Here is a 14,653-nt window from a genome sequence, read left to right on the forward strand (position 1 = left end):
CTCCCCCACTCTGTCTTCCCTTCCTCTCTCCATTTCTCTCAGTCCTATCCAACAACAATGACATCAATAACAACAACAATAAAAACAACAAGGGCAACAAAAGGGAATAAATAAATAAAACATTACTTAAGCCACCTCCTCAGGGAACCTTCCCAGACAGGTCAGGTGTCCCCAGATACCTGCCAGCACCAGCTCACCCCTTTCCCTTTCCCTCTTTCCCTCTCTCTCTCTCTCTCTCTCTGCTCTTCCCATAGTAGGGAACTTCAACTGAAATGTTCTTCAACCACCATCCAATCTTTTCACTAGTCCATGAAGTCTACAAGGTCACAGGCTGTTCTTGTTGCCCACTGGGTGCCCAGTGCTCGGTGCTGACAGAGTAGGTGGGTTTGTTGACTCCATCAATGAGTCAGGGAGAGTGGACAGGCTTGGCCTAACACCAGCCTCCCTTCCCTGTCTCTGTCCAGGGAACAACTTGCCAGCACTGCTGTTGGCATGTCTCACACATGCTCAGGAGCTTCCAGAGAGCAGTGCACTGGGCAGTGGAGCAAGAATGTCGCCTCCTTCCTGAGCCGCTGTCCTGCAGCCATCAGAAATGGCCCCTCACCCCAGGTAGGCCCTGTGGAGGAAGCCCTGGAGCAAGCAGGCCCCCTCTCCTTCCTGTCCACCCCCTTCCTGGTCTGCTTTGATGTCAGGTTCCTGGGGAGGCTGGTTTGTATCACTGTGGAGCTAGTAGAGGATGTGGAGGTCAGGGGCCTGGTCTTAACTATGGAGCTACTCAGACTTCAGTGCACGCAAGCACGTGCGCGCGCACACACACACACACACAGACACACACCAAATTAATGCTGGGAAAGAATTCACCCATCTGAAGGCTGGCGTGAGGGTACCTGAATTCCCAGGCATCCCAGTGGCTCCACAATTCATCTCTTTGGCTCTGCCAAGCTTGCCCTTTTCCTGTGACAGGCCCCAAGTTATGGGAGGAGTGGGCACCTTGCTGGAGGCCACCTGAGGGACAAACTAGACTAGGGTCCCCATCCTGCTAGGTTGCATCAAGTCCCAAGAGACAGAGAACCCATGGTCTCTAGGTCCAAGCCTGGCATAGCCACGCCATCTGTTTACTGGCCTCAGCATTTCTCCTACCCAAGCACTAACCAGACTCAGCCCTGCTGAAGGTGGTACAGTCAGAGACTGGACTCAGTTTTTCTAGCTGTGAAATAGGGATTAAGACCCTCTATTGGGGCTAGGCAGTGGCACACCCAGGAAAGTACACATATTACCATGTTCAAGGACCCAGGTTCAAGCCCCAAGCCCTTAGTCCCCACCTAGAGCAGAGAAGCCCCATGAGCAGTAGTGCTTCAGGTCTCTCTCTCTCTCTATCTCTACTTTCCCTCTCAATTTCTCTCTGTCCTAGCAAATAAAAATTTTAAACAACAACAATAATAATCATGGGAAAATGGCAGCCAGGAGCGATGGATTCATTGTGCAGTTACAGAGCCTCAGCAATAACCCTGGTGGTGATATATATCCTCCTACTGCAACTCGCTGCTGTGGATTTCCTAAGCCAGGACAGCGTGTCCCCAGACATGGGTTCACCAGTGTGATTGATAGCAAGATGTGGGTCTCACTCCACAAAGCAGACCCAGCCACACACAACACTGGACAGCCATGCCCTGCCTGTTTTCCTTTCTGCCCTCTGCCAGCTGTCAAGGAGAAAGTCTTAGACACGGGCTGGGGAGACAGCAGAATGATTATGCAAAAGACTTTCATGCCTGAAGTTCTGAGGTCCTAGGTTCAATCCCCAGCACCACCATAAACCTGGGCTAAAGAATGCGAGTGCTCTGGTATCTTCCCTCTATAAAATAAAATAAAATAAAATAAAATAAAATAAAATAAAATAAAATAAAAATAAGCAACAAGAAAGTCTCAGACAGGTGGTACAGTGAACTTGTTACCCTCCTAACACTGGGCTCCCTTCCTCATTCCTTCTTTCCTTCCTTTACCAGAATACTGTTCAACTCTGGTTTACAGTGGTGGTGAGTATTGAACCTGAGACCTCTGATGCCTCAAGCATGAAAGTCTATTTCATAACCCATTATGCTATCTCCCCAGCTCCTGGATTCCTTTATTTACTTGTTTATTTATTTATTTTAAACAAAAGCCTCCAATTTTCTTGGACAAGCAATGTTAGCCAACACATATGCAAAGTAGTCACTGTTATTATTGTTATATTTTCAAGGTATTTATTTATATGGTTTGTTCTGGAGGCCAACAGAAAAATATGAGGTGACTGAAAGAAAGGTTTTGAGCACACCCTACATGGTTGCTTGAGTCTGTAAGAAGTCACAAAGTGGCTGGAGTGACGCTGTCATGGCAAATGCATGGGTGCAAATCATTTGCAAACTGTTGAATGTTGTGTAAAAGGCAGAGCTGAGGAGTGAGGCACTGGAGGGTCAGCACCAGAGAAAGGTTCTGCATTTCCTGGGAGAAGAAGAAGAAAAAAAAAAAAAAACACCTCAGGTTTTCATGGCTGAGGCAAGTATGTATTATGAATGACTTAAAAGTAGTAGTAAGTGATAGCATCTCTCCTTCCACTCCAAGGACCAAGCTTTGGGAAGGGGCTTCTTCAGATGTTATTTGACTTGGCCTTCATTGTTCCCATTTCCGGTGGAGGAAGCTGAGCCTCCAGATAGGGAAGGATGTTTCAGTCAAGCTGGAGCAGCCCCACAGAGGCTTCCCTGCCCTCGGAAAGGAGCCTCAAATCCTGGAGGATGCTGTCCTTCCTGTCCACACCCAGCCCACGCCGCTAAGACTCTGTTGTGTCCTGGGCTTCCTGCAGCACCCACAAGGTGATCAGAACCCACTGTATAACCCTCATAGAGCAATGATCTCCACATATCCCACACACAAAAAAAAGCCCAATTGGAGGCTAAAGAGGAATATTCATCACATTCTTTTGCCTAAAGTAACAGATTTTGTACTTGACCTTTTTTTTTTTAATTAAAAAAAAAGGGGATGTGGTCTGGGAGGTGGTGCAGTGAATAAAGCATGAGGTCCTCAGTTCAGTCCCCGGCAGCACATGTACTAGAGTGATGTCTGGTTCTTTCTCTCTCTCCTCCTATCTTTCTCATTAATAAATTAATAAAATCTTTAAAAAAAAAAAAAAAAGGGACTGGAGAGATATCTTAGCACTTAGATTTGAGCCCTGACATCACATGAGAGGTGCTATGGCATCAGAGGAAGCTCCAGTGCTATAATCTATCTAAATGGCAGAGAGAGAGAAAAGGAAAGGAAGAAAGATAGAAGGAAGAAAGGAAGGAAAGAAAGAAAAGCAAGCAAGGAAGGAAGAAAGCTGAGGTGGGGGTAAACAGCATAATGGTTATACAAGGAGACTATGATGCCTGAGGCTCCGAAGTCCCAGGCTCAATCCCCAATACCACCACCATAAGCCAGAGCTGATCAGTGCTCCTGTAAAAAAAAAAAAAAAAAAAAAAAAAACCTGCCCAGAAACAGTCAAAACTGCACATGTAGGCCCCTTGACTTTGGGAACAAATAAATTTTTAAAACTTACACAGTCATTATAGACAATTTAGAAAACAAACAGGTGAAAGAGAAAAAAGAGATCAATACTATGAGTGGTAACCACTCTGTTTTGGGCACAGTTCCAAAGGCTTTTAGTACATTTCCACATATTCACCCCTACTTGACAGATGACAAAACAGAAATCCAGTCACCCAAGTGGTAGGACCAGGACTTAAACTAGATGGTTTGGTTCTAGAGTCCACATGTTTAAGCCCTTTTCAACCTGAAATCTTCCTGTCCTGGAGAGAACAGTCTCTCAGGAAGACACTGAAGGGTCTTACGTGTCTCCCTTTTCCAAGGAAAACAGAGCAGAGCTGAGTTCACACCGTCAGTCTGTCCCCGACCTCTTACACATTCCTTCAGTTTCTCTAGGTGCCACATCCTGACTAAAAGTACAGAAGGTTCTGAACTTCTAGCATATCATCAATTATGTTAAATACCAATGCTCTAAACACACCAATCAGAAGATAATTATTGGGGGCAGGTGGTGGCACACCTGGTTAAGCACACATATTACCATGCACAGGGACCCAGTTCAAGCCCCATTTCCCATATGCAGGGGGGATGCTTTATGAGTGGTGAAGCAGAGGACCTAGTGGGGGTTGTATTGTTATATGGAACACTGGGGAATGTTATGCATATACAAACTATTGTATTTACTGCTGAATGTAAAACATGAATTCCCCAATAAAGATACTAAAAAAAAAAAAAAAAAAGAGTGGCGAAGCAGTGCTGCAGATGTCTCTCTTTCTATCTCTCTCCCCCCTTTCCCTCTCAATGTGTGTGTGCGTGGTTGGATAGACAGAAATTGAGAGGGAAGGAGAAAATAGAGAGAAAGAGAAACAGAGAGACACCTGCAACCCGGCTTCACCACCCATGAAGATTTTCCCCCACAGGTGGGGATCAGGGGCTTGAACCTGAGTCTTCGTGCACTATAATGTGTATGCTTAACCAGGTGCTCCAACACCTGCACCCCCCCCCTCAATCTCTCTTTGTCTCTTTCCAAAATGAATAAAATAAAGAATATTATATTTAAAACGAGATAATTATTAGCAGATCAGGATTAAAATACCTGATCCAGGGGCCTAAGTGTTGGTTCAGTGATAAAGTTTCAGGGTTTAATACTGGGGATGCTTGTAAACAAGGAAGACAAATAAATAAATAAAATAGAACATAATAAATGGCAAGTGTGGTATTTTGTTCTCTCTCACTCACATATACACACACAATAACAACAACAAAACATAATACAATGATATACTATTACCAAAAGACTCAACTCAAATATAATGAGACAGGTAGGTTGAAAATTAAAGAACAGAAAAAGATATATAATAAAAACACTAATCAAAAGAAAGCAGGAGTGACTATGTTAATATCAGCTTAAATAGACTTCAGAGGAAAGAAAATTACAGAGACAGAGAAAGACAGTATATAATAATTAAAAGGTGAGTTTATCAAGAAGACAGCAATCCTCCATGTGTAGACACCAAACAACAGAGTTCAAAATGCAGCGAAAACTGATAGAGCCGAGAAAACAAATGGGAAAATTCACCATCAGATAAAGACATCAACACCCCTCTCCTAACTATTGATAGAACAATTAGAGAATCATTAAGTATGTAGAAGAATTCAACACCACCATCAGTCAACAGGATGCAAAGGGTATTTATAGAACATTCAAGAAATTGAATTGAACCAGAACAGGCTAACAATGTCAGCTCTCACTGCTTTCACCAACCACAGTGCTGAAAGTTTTGGCCAGTGCAATAAGTCAAGAAAAGGGAGGAGAGGTATGAAGGTTGAAGAGGAAGAAATGAAGTTACCTCTAGTATAGAGAGAATGATTATCTTTGTAGAAAATCTGTCACCCACCACCAAATCGTAAACTCCTAGGACCAATTACTGCATTCAGCAAAGCTGCAAAACACAAAACAAGCATATAAAACCATGTCTATGTTCTAGCAATGAGCACTTTTTTAAATTATTTATTTATTTATTCCCTTTCGTTGCCCTTGTTGTCATTGTTGTTGGATAGGACGAAGAGAAATGGAGGAGGGGAAGACAGAGGGGGAGAGAGAAAGACAGAGAAGACTGTGAAGCAACTCCCCTGCAGGTGAGGAGCCAGGGACTTGAACTGGGATCCTTTCGCAGGTTCTTGTGTTTTGCACCATGTGAGCTTAACTTGCTGCGCTACTGCCCAACTCCCGCAATGAACACTTTTTGTAGAAAAGTTTTAAATACCATTTACAATGGCTAAAAAATATGTAAACAAAATACCTAGCAAAATATATGTAGGGTGTATATGCTAAAAAACACATAATGTGAATGAAATACATCAAAGATCTAAATATTATAAATGGAGAGGTATACTGAGTCATTGAGTTACAAGACTTAATGGAGTAGGGCACCAAAGTAAAAACCCTGTGGTGAGGGGTAGACATGCAGCTTCCTGGGCCAGTCGGGGGTGGGAGTGGGCGGGAGGGATGGGTCACAGTCCTTTGGTGGTGGGAATGGTGTTTATGTACACTCCTAGCAAAATGTAGACATATAAATCAGTAGTTAATTAATATGAGAGGGGGAAAATCGATTGTATGTCTCAAAGTTTCTCAAAAGACAAACTGAATCTTTTTAATATATAGGCTATGTATTTGATATGCGGACTCTCTCAAAAGCCTAGACCAAGTAGATTAGAAGCATCCAATAGCACAGCTATATACAAGATACTGGATACTGTACAGCAAACCATAACAAAGGGACTTTTCAAAGTTAACCCAATTAACAAATAATGTGATGATAACATTAACTATCAATTGTCTTTTTGAACCCTAAGACAGCAGGAACCTCACATCTCCACTATAGAGCCCCTACTTCCCCCAGTCCTGGAACCCTTGGATAGGGCCCACTTTCCCCTATGCATCTCCCAATCCAAACCAAATAATATTGCATCCGCCGATCACAACCTAACCAACGCAACGATTGCCACCTCAACATGCTTCACCTTAGACTGTATCCAGAGACTTCACGTGTGGAATGACAACCCTTCAGCTTCATTACTCGGGTGAGACCTTTCCTTTTATAGTACACTCTAATTTCATCTCAGGTAGTTCACTTTCTAACGAAATCCCATAACCTAGATATACACCAGTTTCTGTGAGAGAGAGCTTATGTGCACACGTATCCATAAACTACTGCAAAATATATACCTGAAAGCAGAAGTACACTAGAGTTCGCAGTGAGTACCTCCCTAACACTTCATCTCCACTATTCCAAGCTTGGGATCCATGATTGCTCAACAAATTGTTTGGCTTCATATGTTAACTCTCTTTTCAATCACCAGGTTCCAGATGCCACCAGGATGCTGGCCAGGCTTCCCTGGATTGAAGACCCCACCAATGTGTCCTGGAGCTCAGCTTCCCCAGAGACACACCTTACTAGGGAAAGAGAGAGACAGACTGGGAGTATGGACCAACCAGTCAATGCCCATGTTCAGCGGGGAAGCAATTACAGAAGCCAGACCTTCTACCTTCTGCAACCCTCAACGACCCTGGGTCCATGCTCCCAGAGGGCTAGAGAATGGGAAAGCTATCATGGGAGGGGGTGGGTTATGGGGATTGGGTGGTGGGAATTGTGTGGAGTTGTACCCCTCCTACCTTATGTTTTTGTTCATTAATCCTTTCTTAATAATAAATTTAAAAAAAAGAAGACTCAATGGAGTAAAATCATAGCAATTCTCCCCCCTTTTTAATTAATTAATTACTAACTGAATATAGACAGAGAGAAATTGAGAGGGAAGGGGGAGACAGAGACAGACATCTGCAGCTCATGAAGCTTTTACCCTCTAGGTGGGACTCGGGGCTTGAACCTGAGTCCTTGCACATGGTAACATGGTTTGATTCCTGGTGTCACATGTACTGGGGTGGTGCTCTGCTTTATTCTCTGCACTATCTCATGTGAAACTTTCCCCTTCATATGTCATAAGTGAAACCCTGTGTACCACCCCACTTGTCTCCTTAATGCAATTATTATTTGAATCCTAGCAAGGTTTTCTGTATAAGTAAGGTTCATCTAAAATTTACATGTAAAGGTATAGAAACTAAATGAGTTAAAATGATTTTGAAAAAGAAAAAAGTGGCCTGTCCCAGAAGGTGGTGCAGTGGATAAAGTGCTGAACTCACAAGCAGGAGGTCTTGAGTTTGATCCCTAAGGTCACATGTGCCAGAGTGAGGCTCCGGTTCTCTCTCCTCCTTCTCACATCTCTCTCCTATACATAAATACTTAAAAGGGGGGAGAAGAAGTGGGATGGATCAGTTTATAGCTGATGACAAGAGTTACGTAACTATAGTGTTCAAGACTGTGGACCACAGGCAGAGTGATAGACATAGATTAAAAACAGAATAGAGAACCTAAAATTGATCCAAGTGATTTTTTGACAAAGTCGCAAAAATAACTTGGTGGAAGAGAGCACTTTCAACAAATGATGCTGGAACAACTGGGAAACCAGACTAGCAGAAATAAATTGAAAAAGATATACATACATTTAGACATGATTCTGACAAAATTTAATTCAAAATGGATCACAGACTTAAATGTAAAGTATAAAAATTACTAACTCTTCAACCATTGCCTAGGAGAAAGGCATTCGAGTCTAGGGTTAGGCAAAGAATTCTTATACTTAGTAAAATAAGAGGGCAACCCATACAAGGCAAAATGGATACTTTGGACTTCACTGAAATGAAAAGCTTTTGCTTTGTGAAAGGCCCCGTTAGAGGATGAAAAGGTAAACTATGGACTAGGATTTATAAACCAATATGCTTGCAATACTTGTAAACTATATATCTGAGAAAAGACAAATATCTAGAATTTTAAAGGACACTCAAAATCCAACAACAACAACAACAACAACAACAAAAGAACATGGGCAAAAGACACACAAAGAAAAGACTTTTTTTTTTTTGCAGAGGAAAATGCACAAATAGCACATTAGCACATGAAAAGCTGTTCCTTCAACCACACTAGTCATTAGGCAAGTGCAAATTAGAACCACAAAGAGATGTGAGGTATGATATGAAGTATCACTACACACTGACTAGAATGGCCAAAGAAAATAAATAAAAATAGGAATAACATAGTGATAACAACATATGCTGGCAAGGATACAGAGAAACTGGATCATCCACACATTGCTGGTGGGGATGTGAAGTGATACAGTCATTCTGGAAAAACAGTTTGGCAGGTTTTTTTTTTTTTACTAAACATACAATTACCATTTGACCCAGTAATTGCATTCCTAGACATTTATCCCAGAGCAATAAAGACTTAGACTGACATGAAACCTTATAGAGAAATTCCTAATAGCCCCAAACTGGAAACAGCCCAGATGTCTTTCATTTTGGATACACAAAATGCAGTCCGTTTGTGCTATGAAATACAGTCTGATCATAAAAGGAACCAACTCTTGCTACTCACAGCGACTTGGATGAGTCTCCAAAGAATTTTGCCAACTGAAAAGATAAGCTAATCTCCAAAAATTATATACTTGTGATCCCAGTGTTATAATATTCTGGACATGACCAAAGTATAGAAAGCAAGAGTAGATGAATAGCTGCCAGGAGCTAAGGAGAGGAGAGAGTGGGAGGGAAGTGGATTTGTCTTGAAAATGGCTACATGAGGGATCTTCGTGACGAAGGAGATATTGTCTCTCCTGGCTATTTCAAAGTCAGCATCTGTGGTGAGGAACTTGTGTTTGTTTGTTTATTTTTTCCCTTAAAATATTTTACTTATTCACTTATTTCTTTATTTAGGATAGACAAAGAGAAATTCTTCCCTGGACAGAGGACCCGGTCCACCAATGTGTCCTGGAGCTCCGCTTCCCCAGAGACCCACCCCACTAGGGAAAGAGAGAGGCAGACTGGGAGTATGGACCGACCAGTCAACGCCCATGTTCAGCGGGGAAGCAATTACAGAAGCCAGACCTTCAACCTTCTACAACCCACAACGACCCTGGGTCCATGCTCCCAGAGGGATAGAGAATGGGAAAGCTATCAGGGGAGGGGATGGGATATAGAGATCTGGTGGTGGGAATTGTGTGGATTTGTACCCCTCCTCTCCTATGGTTTTGTTAATGTCTCCTTTTTTTTTTTAAAGTATTTTATTTATTCATGAGAAAGATAGGAAGAGAGAAAGAACCAGATATCACTCTGGTACATGTGCTGCCAGGGATTGAACTCAGGACCTCATGCTTAAGAATCCAATGCTTTATCCACTGTGCCACCTCTTGGACCACAATTAATGTCTCCTTTTAAAAATAAATAAATAGGGGGTCGGGCGGTGGCGCAGTGGGTTAAGTACATGTGGCGCAAAGCGCAGGGACTGGCATAAGGATCCAGGTTCGAGCCCCTGGCTCCCCACCTGCAGGGGAGTCGCTTCACAGGCAGTGAAGCAGGTCTGCAGGTGTCTTTCTCTCCCCCTCTTTGTCTTCCCCTCCTCTCTCCATTTCTCTCTGTCCTATCCAACAATGAACAACATCAACAATGGCAATAATAATAACCACAACTAGGCTACAACAACAAAGGCAACAAAATGGGGGGGGGGGGGAAATGGCCTCCAGGAGCAGTGGATTCATGGTGCAGGCACTGAGCCCAGCAATAACCCTGGAGGAAAAAAAATAAAAATAAATAAAAATAAATAAATAAATACAAAAAAAAAAGAGAAATTGGCAGGGAAGGGGGAGATAGAGTGGAGGAGATAACTGTAGCACTGCTTCACAGCTTGTGGAGCTTTCCCCCAACCCCTTGCAGGTAGGGATTGGGAGTATGAGCCCAAGTCTGAGCTGATAGTAACATTTATGCTGTACCAAGTACACTACCATCTGGCCCCAGGAACTATAGTTTTGAATGATGTTACCTACCGTTGGGTGACGAGCACATACACACATTCTCTCTTATGGTATCTTACAATTGCGTGCACATTTGCAGAGATCTCAAACACAAAAGTTCAATTAATGATATCTAGGCATGGTCTGGGAGGTGGATAAAGAAACTTTTCTATAGATCAAGTGGATAAAGCCTTGGACTCTCAAACTGAGTTTGATCCCTGGCATTATAAGTGCTAGAATGATGTGTTGGCTCTCTCTTTTCCTCTCTCACTCACTCATAAACAAAATCTTTTCTTTGTTTTTTTAAGGTAGGGGCCCAGCTGGTGGCACACCTGGTTGAGCACACGTGTTACAATGCACAAGGACCTGGATTCAAGCCCCCAGTTCCCACCTGCAGGGAGGAAGTGAAGCAGTGTTTGCGAGTGGTGAAGCAGTGTTGCAGGTGTCTCTCTGTCTCTCTCCCTCTCTTCCGCCCCCTTTCTTCTCTATTTATGGCTGTCTCTATCCAACAAATAAATAAAAATAATGATACAAAAATTTTAAATAAGTTATCTAGGGGTGGGGGAGATAATATAATAGTTAAGCCAAAAGACTCTCATACTTGAGGCTCCAAGGTCCCAGGTTCAATGCCTCATATCACCATAAATCTGAGCTGAGCAGTGCTCTGGTAAAAAAAAAATAAATAAATAACAAGTAAAATAATAATAATAATAAATAAATAACTTAGGGAAAGCCAGGCTGGGAAGGTAGTGTAATGATTATGTAAGACTCATGCCTGAAACCCTAAAGTCCCAGATTCAATCCTCAGTACCACCATAAGCCAAAGCTAAGCAGTGCTCTGGTTTTTTTCTTTGTTATCTCTCTCAATTATTAAAAATATATTTTTTTAGGGAGTTGGGCTGTAGCGCAGCGGGTTAAGCGCAGGTGGCGCTAAGCTCAAGGACCGGCGTCAGGATCCCGGTTCAAGCCCCCGGCTCCCCACCTGCAGGCAGGTCCCTTCACAGGCAGTGAAGCAGGTCTGCAGGTGTCTGTCTTTCTCTCCCCCTCTCTGTCTTCCCCTCCTCTCTCCATTTCTCTCTGTCCTATCCAACAACAACGACATCAATAATAACTACAACAATAAAACAACAAGGGCAACAAAAGGGAATAAATAAATAAAAAATAAAAATAAATTTTAAAAAAACTTTAAAAAAAATTTTTTTAAGATATCTAGGTGACAACAGTATAGGTCAAGAGTGGACTGGGCAAAAAAGATGAGGGAGGATGGATGAATGAAGGGATTTGGGAAACCACACTCTAGAGAAAGAAGATGCCTTTTCTCTTTTATTGTGAAAACTTTTCATTGCTGTTATTGACTAAAACTTCCCCAGAGGTTTCTGATAGTTTACTGTGATGGATCAAGTGCTGGGGGCTTTATGGGCTGTGGTTTGAAACAAGGCAGGAATGGTCAAGTGGAAGATGTATGAGGAGGTCAGGAGGTGGTGACCTAGGCTAGCTTGAGCCAGAGAGATTGTCAGGGTGACTTCCTTCCCTCCCAGTCCTGAGGTGATTAGCACAGGCCCAGGGTGTGTGAGAGTTTCCTAGGTGTCCCTGGGGCTTCTTTGGTGCTCAGGGGAAATTTTCAGAGGCAGGGAAGCAGCCCCCTTGTGCACTTCTAGGGCATCTCTGGGTCAGACTGAAGCCAAAGTATGGTCTCCCCATGTGAAGGCTCTTCTCTGTCACTTTACACATACAACCTATGTCTCTGAGACGGGAACAAGGCTTAGACTTGGAGAACTTTTCACTTCTCCAGATTTCAGTAGTTTGGATGAGGCCTCTCACTATGTGTATTGGTGGATAGAAGTGATTCAGAATCACCTAGGGGCTTGTGAAAAGAATTCTAGGGACTTCTCCCAGAGATTCTGGTTTCATAGACCTGGGGCAGGGCAGAGAATTTGCATTTTTAATAAGTTTTAAGGTGATGCTAAGCTGTCTGGCCCAGGAACTGAGCTTGGAGAAGAATTGGTACAACAGAGCAGGAACTGAAAAGTAGGGGTGAGTGGGACAGAGTGCCTCCTTATAAAAAATATTTCACTTTCGTGAGTCGAGCAGTAGTTCAGTGGGTTAAGCGCACATGGCACAAAGCGCCAAGGACCAGCTCAAGAATCCCAGTTTGAGCCCTGGCTCCCCACCTGCAGGGGAGTTGCTTCACAGGCGGTGAAGCAGGGCTAGAGGTATCTGTCTTTCTCTCCTCCTCTCTGTCTTCCCCTCCTCTCTCCATTTTTCTTTGTCCTATCTAACAACGACGACATCAATAACTAGAACAATAAAAAGATAACAAGGGCAGGGAGTCTGGCAGTAGCACAGCGGCTTAAGCACAGGTGGTGCAAAGCATAGGGATCCCGGTTCGAGCCCCCACTCCCCACCTGCAGGGGGGGGTCAATTCACAAGCAGTGAAGCAGGTCTGCAGGTGTCTCTCCCTCTCTACCTCCCGCTCCTCTCTCAATTTCTCTCTGTCCTATCCAACAATGATGACATCTACAACAATAAAACAGCAAGGGCAACAAAAGGGAATAAATAAATATAAAAAAGATAACAAGGCAAAGCAACGATTGCTACCTCAACATGCTTCACCTCAGAATGTATCCAGAGACTTCACGTGTGGAATGACAACCCTTCAGCTTCATTACTCGGGTGAGACCTTTCCTTTAATAGTACACTCTAATTTCATCTCAGGTAGTTCACTTTCTAACAAAGTCCCATAACCTAGATATACACCAGTTTCTGTGAGAGAGAGCTTATGTGCACACGTATCCATAAACTACTGCAAAATATATACCTGAAAGCAGGACTACACTAGAGTTTGCAGTGAGTACCTCCCTAACACTTCCTCTCCACTATTCCAAGCTTGGGATCCATGATTGCTCAACAAATTGTTTGGCTTCATATGTTAACTCTGTTTTCAATCACCAGGTTCCAGATGCCACCAGGATGCTGGCTAGGCTTCCCTGGATTGAAGACCCCACCAATGTGTCCTGGAGCTCAGCTTCCCCAGAGTCACACCCTACTAGGGAAAGAGAGAGGCAGACTGGGGGTATGGACCGACCAGTCAACGCCCATGTTCAGCGGGGAAGCAATTACAGAAGCCAGACCTTCTACCTTCTGCATCCCTCAACGACCCTGGGTCCATGCTCCCAGAGGGATAGAGAATGGGAAAGCTATCAGGGGAGGGGGTGGGTTATGGGGATTGGGTGTTGGGAATTGTGTGGAGTTGTACCCCTCCTACCTTATGCTTTTGTTCACTAATCCTTTCTTAAATAAAAAATTAAAAAAAAAAAAAAGATAACAAGGGCAACAATAAATAAAATTTTTTAAAAATTAAAAAAAAAAAGAAAAAGGCGCGCGCACACACACACACACATACAGGGTGGTGGGCAGGTAGAGAACACAGCACCACTGAGCTCCAGCTTATGGTAGTGTGGGAGACTGAACCTTGGACCTCAGAGCCATAGGCATGAAAGCCTTTTTTGCATAACCATTATGTTGTCTCCACAGCCCCTATGACATCCACAGAGCCCTGACCTGGCACCTATACAGGCCGAGGAGCAGGGGGATGAATGTGTGTGTTGGAAGGTGACCTTGGGGAGTGGGTTTTGAACTTGAGAGAAAAGTATGGGGACAGAATGGGCTTACCTGGTGTTTCCAGGGTGGAGAAGAAGCCAGGGGAAGGAAGGAGAAGCAGGCCAACTCTCTGGGATAGAGGCGCCTGTGCAAAAACTTTGTGTGTGTGAGGTGATGTGATGTGCAGGGCGCTAAGGAGCTGAGTGGGATGGCCTGGGGGCCTCTGGGCTGTAAAAGGTCCAGCGAGTCTTGTAAGGAATAAGGGAGTCAGAGGGCCCAGGTGGTGGCTCACCAGGTGAAGCGCACACACTACAGTGCATAAGCCCCTGGTCCCTACCTGCAGAGGGAAAGCTTCACAAATGGTGAAGCAGGGCTGCAGGTGTCTCTCTGTCTCTTTCCCTCTCTATCTCCCTCTCCTTTATCAGTTTCTCTGTCTCTATCTAATAAATACATTAATTAAAAAGAAAAAGGAATAAGGGAATCATGCATGTTATGTGCATTGTAACCAACTTGAGATTTGAGATATGGGGACCGATGTGGGTTTCATCTTTCAGAGGATGCAAAGTCGTGTGAAATCAGGACCTGGGGCGGGGGTAAA

This window comes from Erinaceus europaeus, chromosome 2, assembly GCF_950295315.1.
Source record: "Erinaceus europaeus chromosome 2, mEriEur2.1, whole genome shotgun sequence".
Classification (NCBI taxonomy): domain Eukaryota; kingdom Metazoa; phylum Chordata; class Mammalia; order Eulipotyphla; family Erinaceidae; genus Erinaceus; species Erinaceus europaeus.